Below are 9703 nucleotides of genomic sequence, written 5' to 3'. Positions count from 1 at the left end.
AACAGATTTTAACACTCAAGAGCCATGGTAGATGTGACATAGTTGAATCTCTCTTTCTACAAAGTGTGTTCTCATCATTAGCAGCCTGGGGAGACTGGGAAGCTAAAGAGAGGAATGGGGACAGGCAAATTTATCTGTTTCAGTTTATCTCTGTTTCTCATTTTTCCACTCTTAAGCTCAATTCTTCACACAAGTCCACAGGAAAATTCATCAGCATGCTAGAGACAATTTCTATCTGCATTTTAATCAGGGCTCAGCAAACTTTTTCAGCAGGGGGCCGGTCCACTGTCCCTCAGACCTTGTGGGGGGCCGGACTATATTTTGAGGAAAAATATGAACGAATTCCTATGCCCCACAAATAACCCAGAGATGCATTTTAAATAAAAGGACACATTCTACTCATGTAAAAACATGCTGATTCAAGGACTGTCCGCGGGCCGGATTGAGAAGGCAATTGGGCCACATCTGGCTCCCGGGCCTTAGTTTGGGGACCCCTGATTTTAATGCACACTCTACCCTAGTATATGCATTTTTGTACACATTACTTGACTGGAGAATTGCATAACAGAATTTGGAGAAGTGTGAATTTGGAAGGATGGCTGCATTTTAGTTAACACTTTTTTTTCCAGGAAGTGTGAATTAGGTAGCTTCACCTTTAAAAGTGAACTGGATTTTCTCTTCTTCCCCTAAGCAGGGGCCTCCTTTGGGCATTTTTCAACTCAAAACCAACTTTCTACCCCTCTGCTTTACCCCATGACAATTTCTGGACAATCTGTGTATATCATTTTGAGTACCAGTCTGAGGCTTCTGCTCTTAAATTTAAAAAGAATTGCTACCCTTCTTGTTCTTTTTCATCCCATTTAAAAGAAAAGATGAAGGTATTGTGCCAGGGCTCCTGGTGTTAAAAGTATCATATACTCTAGTAAATCCTGGCTGAAAGTATGTCCTGTTTCACATAAATAGGTGCGCCATTTAGATAGGACAGAGGGCATTCCTCACCATTTCTTCATTTCTTGCAGACTGGATATATCAGGAACATGTCTATGTCTGGTTTATAAGGTAATAAAAAAACACCACAATAAAAAGCTACACTCCTTTTTTGTTTGCATGCGCAATGAATATAACCAAGTCTACCAATACAACTTCAAGCAGATTGGTTTCCTTTTAACATGCTTTATCAAGCCCATCTGTACAATCTGAGTTGAGCAGAGGGATGGGGCATTACAGTCCACCTTCCACATCTGATCAGTGGAGGCTGGGCCACAAGATCTTGGGGCACTAGCCTCTCAAGTGAAATTTCAAACACCCCCCCCCAAAAAAAAGTTCCCATCCAGATCTCAAATCCACATTATTCACACTCATATATTTCCCCATCATATATTATCCACACTCATATATTTCCCCATTTGAACTTAGACTCCTGGTGATATTTCTGCCAATCACCTGTTCTCTGGCCTAGGAATTCTTTGCACAAGTTATCCATTGCCTATCCAAAAGTATTTTTATGGCCCATATATCTCCAGACAGAAAAAAATCATCCAATCAAATGGTGTTTTACAAGAGCTGCACACTTATTAGCCCCAGTTCTTCAGGTTCTTCCTCCCTCCTAATGCCATGATGGCAGTGCAACAATAACATATAACATTAGTAGGGGTGCTGACATGGTAGACCTGTTAGCGTTGTCAGAATCAGACATCTGCTCTGAGCATGTTCAGAGCTGTTTCTTCAAGGCCACACTTATATGCAACTGGCTATTACATTCTTTTTTGTTTTGCTTAGTATTTGCTTTGCGATCTTGCCAGAGAGAGCGAGAGAGCAATGGTGTACACAGTGTGAACTTATTTCTATTATTAGAGAGATTCAATGAAACTATATTCGAGAGTAGCCCAATTGGGATTCCTGCTTGCTGTCCAACAATTAGTCTTGCTCAGCAGGTAGGCCTGGTGATATAATTCCAGATTTGTCATACCTTGGTTCTCGAATGGAATCTGTTCTGGAAGTCCATTCGACTTCTGAAACCGTTTGAAAACCAAGGTGCAGCTTCTGATTGGCTGCAGGAGCTTCCTGCACTCAATTGGAAGCCACGGAAGCAGCATCAGACGTTCGGGTTCCAAAGAATGTTCGCAAACCGAAACACTCACTTCCCGGCTTGCAGCATTCAGAGGCCAAAACCTTCGAGTCAAAAGGCATTCACCAACCAAGGTACAACTGTATTCTGATTTTACAGTTTCAACTCATTTTTAGTCTTCATAGAATCATAGAATCATAGAGTTGGAAGAGACCACAAGGGCCATCCAGTCCAACCCCCTGCCAAGCAGGAAACACCATCAAAGCATGCCTGACAGATGGCTGTCAAGCCTCTGCTTAAAGACCTCCAAAGAAGGAGACTCCACCACACTCCTTGGCAGCAAATTCCACTGTCGAACAGCTCTTACTGTCAGGAAGTTCTTCCTAATGTTTAGGTGGAATCTTCTTTCTTGTAGTTTGAATCCATTGCCCCGTGTCCGCTTCTCTGGAGCAGCAGAAAACAACCTTTCGCCCTCCTCTATATGACATCCTTTTATATATTTGAACATGGCTATCAGATCACCCCTTAACCTTCTCTTCTCCAGGCTAAACATACCCAGCTCCCTAAGCCGTTCCTCATAAGGCATCGTTTCCAGGCCTTTGACCATTTTGGTTGCCCTCCTCTGGACACGTTCCAGCTTGTCAGTATCCTTCTTGAACTGTGGTGCCCAGAACTGTACACAGTATTCCAGGTGAGGTCTGACCAGAGCAGAATATAGTGGTACTATTACTTCCCTTGATCTAGATGCTATACTCCTATTGATGCAGCCCAGAATTGCATTGGCTTTTTTAGCTGCTGCATCACACTGTTGACTCATGTCAAGTTTATGGTCTACCAAGACTCCTAGATCCTTTTCACATGTACTGCTCTCAAGCCAGGTGTCACCCATCCTGTATTTGTGTCTTTCATTTTTTTTGCCCAAGTGTAGTACTTTACATTTCTCCCTGTTAAAATTCATCTTGTTTGCTTTGGCCCAGTTCTCTAGTCTGTTAAGGTCATTTTGAAGTGTGATCCTGTCCTCTGGGGTATTAGCCACCCCTCCTAATTTGGTGTCATCTGCAAACTTGATCAGGATACCCTCAAGCCCATCATCCAAGTCATTGATGAAGATGTTGAATAAGACTGGGCCCAAGACAGCACCCTGTGGCACCCCACTAGTCACTTCTCTCCAGGATGAAGAGGAGCCATTAATGAGTACCCTTTGGGTTCGGTCAGTCAGCCAGTTACAAATCCACTGAATGGTAGCATTGTCTAGTCCGCATTTTACCAGCTTCTTTACGAGAATATCATGGGGCACCTTGTCAAAGGCCTTGCTGAAATCAAGATAGGCTACATCCACAGCATTCCCTTCATCTACCAGGCTTGTAATTCTGTCAAAAAATGAGATCAGATTGGTCTGACATGACTTATTTTTCAGAAACCCATGCTGACTTTTAGTGATCACAGCGTTCCTTTCTAGGTGCTCACAGACCGTTTGCTTAATGATCTGCTCTAGAATCTTTCCTGGTATTGATGTCAGGCTGACTGGGCGGTAATTGTTTGGGTCTTCTCTTTCCCCCTTTTTGAAAATAGGGACAACATTTGCCCTCCTCCAGTCTGCCGGTACTTCGCCAGTTCTCCAGGAATTCTCAAAGATTACTGCCAGTGGTTCTGAAATCACCTCTGCCAGTTCTTTTAATACTCTTGGATGTAGTTCATCTGGCCCTGGAGACTTGAATACATCTAAACTAGCCAAGTATTCTTGTATTACCTCCTTACTTATTCTGGGCTGTGTTTCCCCTGCTGAATCATCTGCCCCATATTCTTCAGGTTGGGCATTGTTTTCTTTTTTTGAGAAGACTGAGGCAAAGAAGGCATTGAGGAGTTCTGCCCTTTCTCTGTCTCCTGTTCGCATTTCACCATCTTCTCCTCTAAGTGACCCCACTGTTTCATTGTTCTTCCTTTTGCTACGGACATACCCATAAAAGCCCTTTTTATTGCTTTTAACCTCTCCAGCAAGCCTGAGTTCATTCTGTGCTTTAGCTTTTCTGACTTTGTCTCTACACTTGCTGGCTATTTCTTTGAATTCCTCTCTGGTGACTTCCCCCTTTTTCCATTTTTTGTACATATCCCTTTTAAATCTTAAATCAGTTAAAAGTTCTTTAGATAGCCACCCTGGCTTCTTTAGGCACCTTCCATGTTTTCGTCTCATTGGTACTGCTTGAAGTTGTGCTTTTAATATCTCCCTTTTAACAAACTCCCATCCATCATGAACTCCCTTCCCTTTTAGTATTACTGACCATGGGATCACTCCCAGCATTTCCCTAAATTTTCAGCTTTCTTAAAGTCTAGAATTTGAGTCTTAGTATGCTTGGTTGCTCCTTTCCGCTGTATAATAAACTCCAGAAGAGCATGATCACTCCCACCTAATGATCCTGCCACTTCTACCCCACTTACCAAGTCATCACTATTGGTTAAGACCAGATCTAAAATGGCTGATCCTCTTGTTGCTTCTCCCACTTTCTGGACAATGAAATTGTCTGCAAGGCCAGTGAGGAATCTGTTCGACCTTGTGCTCTTGGCTGAGTTTGACATCCAACAAATATCAGGATAGTTGAAATCCCCCATTACTACTATCTCACTTCCTTTTGAATACTTGGTCATCTGTTCCAGGAAAGCATCATCTGTGTCCTCAGTTTGGCTTGGCGATCTGTAGTAAACTCCCACAATGAGATCACTGTTATTTTTCTCTCCCTTAATTTTGACCCAGATACTCTCAGTTTGGCTTTGAAGTTTTAAATCCTGGATCTCTTCACAGGTATACACATCCCTGACATATAATGCCACCCCTCCTCCTTTCCTGTTTGGTCTATTTCTCTGAAATAGATTGTATCCCTCTATTACTACATTCCAATCATGAGACTCATCCCACCAGGTTTCAGTGATGCCTATTGTGTCATATTTAGTTTGGTGTACCAAGAGCTCAAGTTCATCTTGTTTATTTCCCATGCTCTGTGCATTAGTATACATTGATCATTCCCCCTAGTCTCTTATTTAAGGATTTTTCCTTCCCACTACTAGGTCTGCATGCTGTTTGCTCCATTTGGTTCTTGACATTTGGATGATCATCTTCAGCACTTGATAGACTCCTACCTTCAGGACCACTATCTTACTGTTGGGTCTCCTGTACACCACTTTGGGATGGCTATGTTGGAGCACTACAATTTTTTTTTTGAAATAAAATAAGTAAAGAAAAATAAGAGAATTATGCAAATTTATAGGGGATAATGATATCAGTGACTACTAACCCTGATATATATGTTCTACTCACACAGTTTGTAGCCAGTGTGCTTCTAAATATCCTTTGCTGGAAACTTTAGGAGGGGAGAGTCTGCTGTGCTCAGATCCTGCTTGTGGGCTTCCTATAGAAGTTTGGTTGGCAACTGTCATGAGACATTTCGATTGCTTTGTCCTATATCAAGCTTATTTGTTTGAAGATAGCACTCCTGAAAGGTTTGATGATGTCGCAAAACCACCACATATGAAAATACATACCTTTGACCACACACCCCCTCCAGCAATTACCGTAGGTTCTTATTTTCTTAACATTTGGAGGGCCAAAGGTTCCTCACAACTGATCAGCCAGAAAGATCATGATTGATTTCATCGTGAAATCAAAATATTGCTTTCCAAGACCTCATGGATTTGAGAGGCTCCCATCAAATCCATCATCTTGCCAAATAATGGATTTTTTTTATAGAACAATGGTTCCCAATTAGCTAAGTACTGTGGCCCCCCTGCTTTTCAAAAGCCAAGCTATGGACCCCCTACTTTTGAAGATTTTGATATCTCTTTGGTAGTTTTTGTTATGTGAATGGTGCTATAGACCCCCTGGGTGGGTTATGTGGACCACCAATTGGGAACCACTGTTATAGAAGGTAATTTTTTATATATGATAGGGTCCAAACTAGTTTTGTTTTGTTAATTCTCATTAGTGCCTCCTTAAGGGTGGCAGGAACTTCTTCTGCATCAGAGAAGCACTTACCAGCTCTGAGAGCAATGTTCCCAACCCAGCCCTGGAAGATTTAAGACAGAAAAGTTTCCAGAGTTCAAGTCATAGGCCACAAATTTCCAAGGAGCTCATCCATACCATCAGGTTGCAGAAGCTGAAACGTCCCCATAATAACCAACCCAGATGGTTATTATCTGCCACTTGATGACTCTAGTCATCAGGCCAATCCATGTGATCATGCTGTGGGTCCTCTATCACACAAGGATCCTCTATGGAGAAACAATGTTTCCTGCTGCAGAAGTTCACATTAATCATGTGAGGAACCAGGAGGGTTCAAGCATATGTCAGAGTGCCCCCAGAGTTCATTCATTCTGTTGTCCATCCAGTACTACTGAGCAAAAGAGTAGATAACCTGCAGGGTAGATCATGACGTTGGTGGAAAAGTCCCGTGAAGGTATCCAAATTTTGATGGAAATACATCTGTTTCTGTAGCAACGCAGATCTATTCCATAAAAACAAGAAAAAGGCACACCTTTGACAGTTTACTTTTGCAGTTCATGGGTCACTGAGAGGTGAAGTTTTCCATTTCTGTGGATTGTAGTGCCAAGGTGTTCAGCCCTATAATTTGTGTACTTACTTTTGACCCTTTATCTATATTGCTGTCTTTATAAAAAGGCTTCTTGAGCAACTAACAATACTGCTGCTCTAGCACTGTGGCTCTGTTGCTGCTGGCCAAAGAACATTACAATTTATCAGTAAAGCAGTGTGAAAATAGTATGGCTGCTTTGGACTTGCCATTAGCTCCTGAAGTGACCTTGAAGGGCATGAAAGACTTCAGTTGCAATAGCACCTTCTCTGTGATCTCATATTGTATACAGACCTGTGTGCCCTGGGGGAAAGGCAGAATATAAGCCCCCAACTATGAAGCTCATGAAGAATCTCACTTATGCTGCTGTTTTAACTGTTTTTTTAATCTTCTGTAACTCTTTTTGTTTTGTTTTCACACTGTGGTGGGGAACTTTTCTCATCTCAAGAGCTGCCAAACCCTTGTGGGCAACCTTTCAGAGTGGAGCCTGAGCCCAAAGTGGGCGGAGTCAAAGGCAAAAATGGGTGGAGCAATAGATGTGACTCTGTACAGTGGGCAATGCTCCTGTGAAAAGTCAGAGGTTTCTAAACACATGTGCACCTCTCTCCATCTTCCCTCCAGAGCATGAAGAAGCATTATTGGAGTTCATGGACTCATCCCAGCCAGAAAGAGCACCCAAGGAGGGCACATAGCAGGGCTGGAGAGGAAAATGGTCTGGGGAGGGGGTGAGGCCTAGAGAGAGTCACAATGGCACCTCATCCCACATAATGTCACCTCAATGGTCACAATGGCACCTCATCCCACATACTGTTTTGTCAGCGGAACCACTCATAGGATATGGAAAGATCAAATCTGCATTTTGTAGGGAGATGGGTAAAATAATCCAAATGGCTTTTTCAAATCCAAAAAAAAATATTTTTCTATCCTTACCCTTGCCTTTGCTGCATGTGATGCATTTGAAAGGTTTCATTTGGGGGGGGGGGGGGGTGTCCATGAGCAAAATAGTACAAAATAATGTATTTGTCACAAACAATGCAGTATACAGCATATTATTTTCCAGAGTGCAATAAAAAATATGGGAAGGGCCATGGTAGAGTATCTGCTTTGCATGAAGAAGATCCCAAATTCCATCACTAGCAGTTCAAGGTGAGGCTGGGATACTCTCCCTGTCTGAAACCCTGGGGAGCCACTGCCAGACAGTGTAGACCGTTCTAAGCTAGATAGTCTGACTTGGTATAAGAATAATAAAATTTCTTCTTATTGAAATTTATTTTGTTAGTTTGATCCCAGTTCTCTCATCTGTTAAGGTAATCTTGAATCCCGTTTCTGTCTTCTGCAGCATTAGCCAGCCCTTCTAGTTTGGTGTCACCTGCAAATTTGATGAGCATCCCCTCAAATCTTTCATCCAAGTCATTTATAAAGACAATGAACAATGCCCAGGACATAACCACTTGTCACTTTTTTCCAGGGTGATGAAAAACCACTAAGTGAGCACTATACAAAGTGCTAGGCTAAACTAAAACTTTATGATTAAGACCTACATATGAAACACCAGGAATCCTTGACATACAATTTCTTGTTTCATTTTTTCTAGTTCCACATTCTGATTCCTAGAATCTGATAACAGTTGAATCAGAAGCAGCACACAAGAGCAGCAGAACCCACAGCAGGTTTCAGTGACCACCTGCATTGTGGAGGAAAGGGGAATTGCATACCCATGAAATCAGTTAATACCTGTTTATAAAAGCAAGGGAGTCCAGAGTGACTTTGCAACAATGTGAGGATGGCATCTATCTATCATCTATCTATCTATCTATCTATCTATCTATCTATCTATCTATCTATCATCTATCTGTCTATCTATCTATCTATCTATCTATCCATCCATCATCTATCTATCATCACCTATCATCTGTCATGCTGTAGTTTCATACTAGTTTCATTCCATGCAAGAATTTGTGCAGTCCAAATAAAGGCTTTCTAACCGGAGCTGAGTTCATTGACAACAGGAACTTGTCATAAAATAGAGAAATCCCTATGACAAAAACTCAGCTACAGCATACACCCAGACGACCTCATAAACATGGTTACCTTTTTATCAGCTTGTGGTCAGCAGCTGTTGTGGATTTTTGCAGCTGAATCCTGAACATTTATTGTTTCTTCCTTTAACTTTCTGGAGCTTGACACAGAATTGCATTCCTAACTCCACCTGTTTACCAAGGGCCATAAAGCTACTGTAATAAAATTACTTTACTCTAGCAAGCAAGAAGCACCAGTTGCGAAAGCCCTTTATTACCTTTAACAATATTACCTAAGAGTAACCATGACTAGTAGTCAATAACAAGACATCCAGAAGATTAATGATGAGGTTAAAGGTTATTTGACTGAATGAGCTGATGCAGGTGTTTGGGTACGGTACTTTTTGAGCAGTCTTCACAAATCTGAAGGTTTGCCTCATAGAAAATGGGGCAGACCAGTCTTCTTTTGCTCTGGATGTCAGGACTAGAACCAATGAGTGAAATCTGTGAGAAATGTGATTCTGGCTACACATTAGGAGAGGCTTCTTGACCGTGTGAGCTGTTTGACAGTATGACAGGTTGGCTTAGGAGGTGGTGGGCTTGTTTTAGGTATTTAAGCAGAGGCTGGGCAGCTATCTGTTAGGGGTGCAGTAGTTGCATCTTGCACTGCAGATCCTGCAGTGAGCAACGGGTTAGAACATGGCTGGGGAACATTTGACCCTCCAGAGAGACCCTACAAATCTCATCTGCCCCAGCAAGCACAGCTAACAGCCAGGTATTCAGCAACATCTGGTGGGCCAAAAGTTCCCCACATCCAGGTTAGACTATATCACCTCTGAGACACTTCCAACTCTATGATTCCATTATTCTAAGATGAGGTAGAGATAGGCATGCATGTGTTGGATTTCATGCAAGCATATACAAATGGAGTGCTGCCTATATTATTTTTAGTAGCACCTGGAGCAAAACACAAGGCTGTCAACTGTTGGTCTGGGATCGCATTTACAGCACCAGCCATGTCCTCAGCATTGTCAGCTTTG

The sequence above is a fragment of the Lacerta agilis genome, chromosome 1, assembly GCF_009819535.1.
Source record: "Lacerta agilis isolate rLacAgi1 chromosome 1, rLacAgi1.pri, whole genome shotgun sequence".
NCBI classification, from domain to species: Eukaryota; Metazoa; Chordata; class Lepidosauria; order Squamata; family Lacertidae; genus Lacerta; species Lacerta agilis.
The sequence above is the reverse complement of the archived record's forward strand: the minus strand, read 5'-3'. Positions refer to the sequence as shown.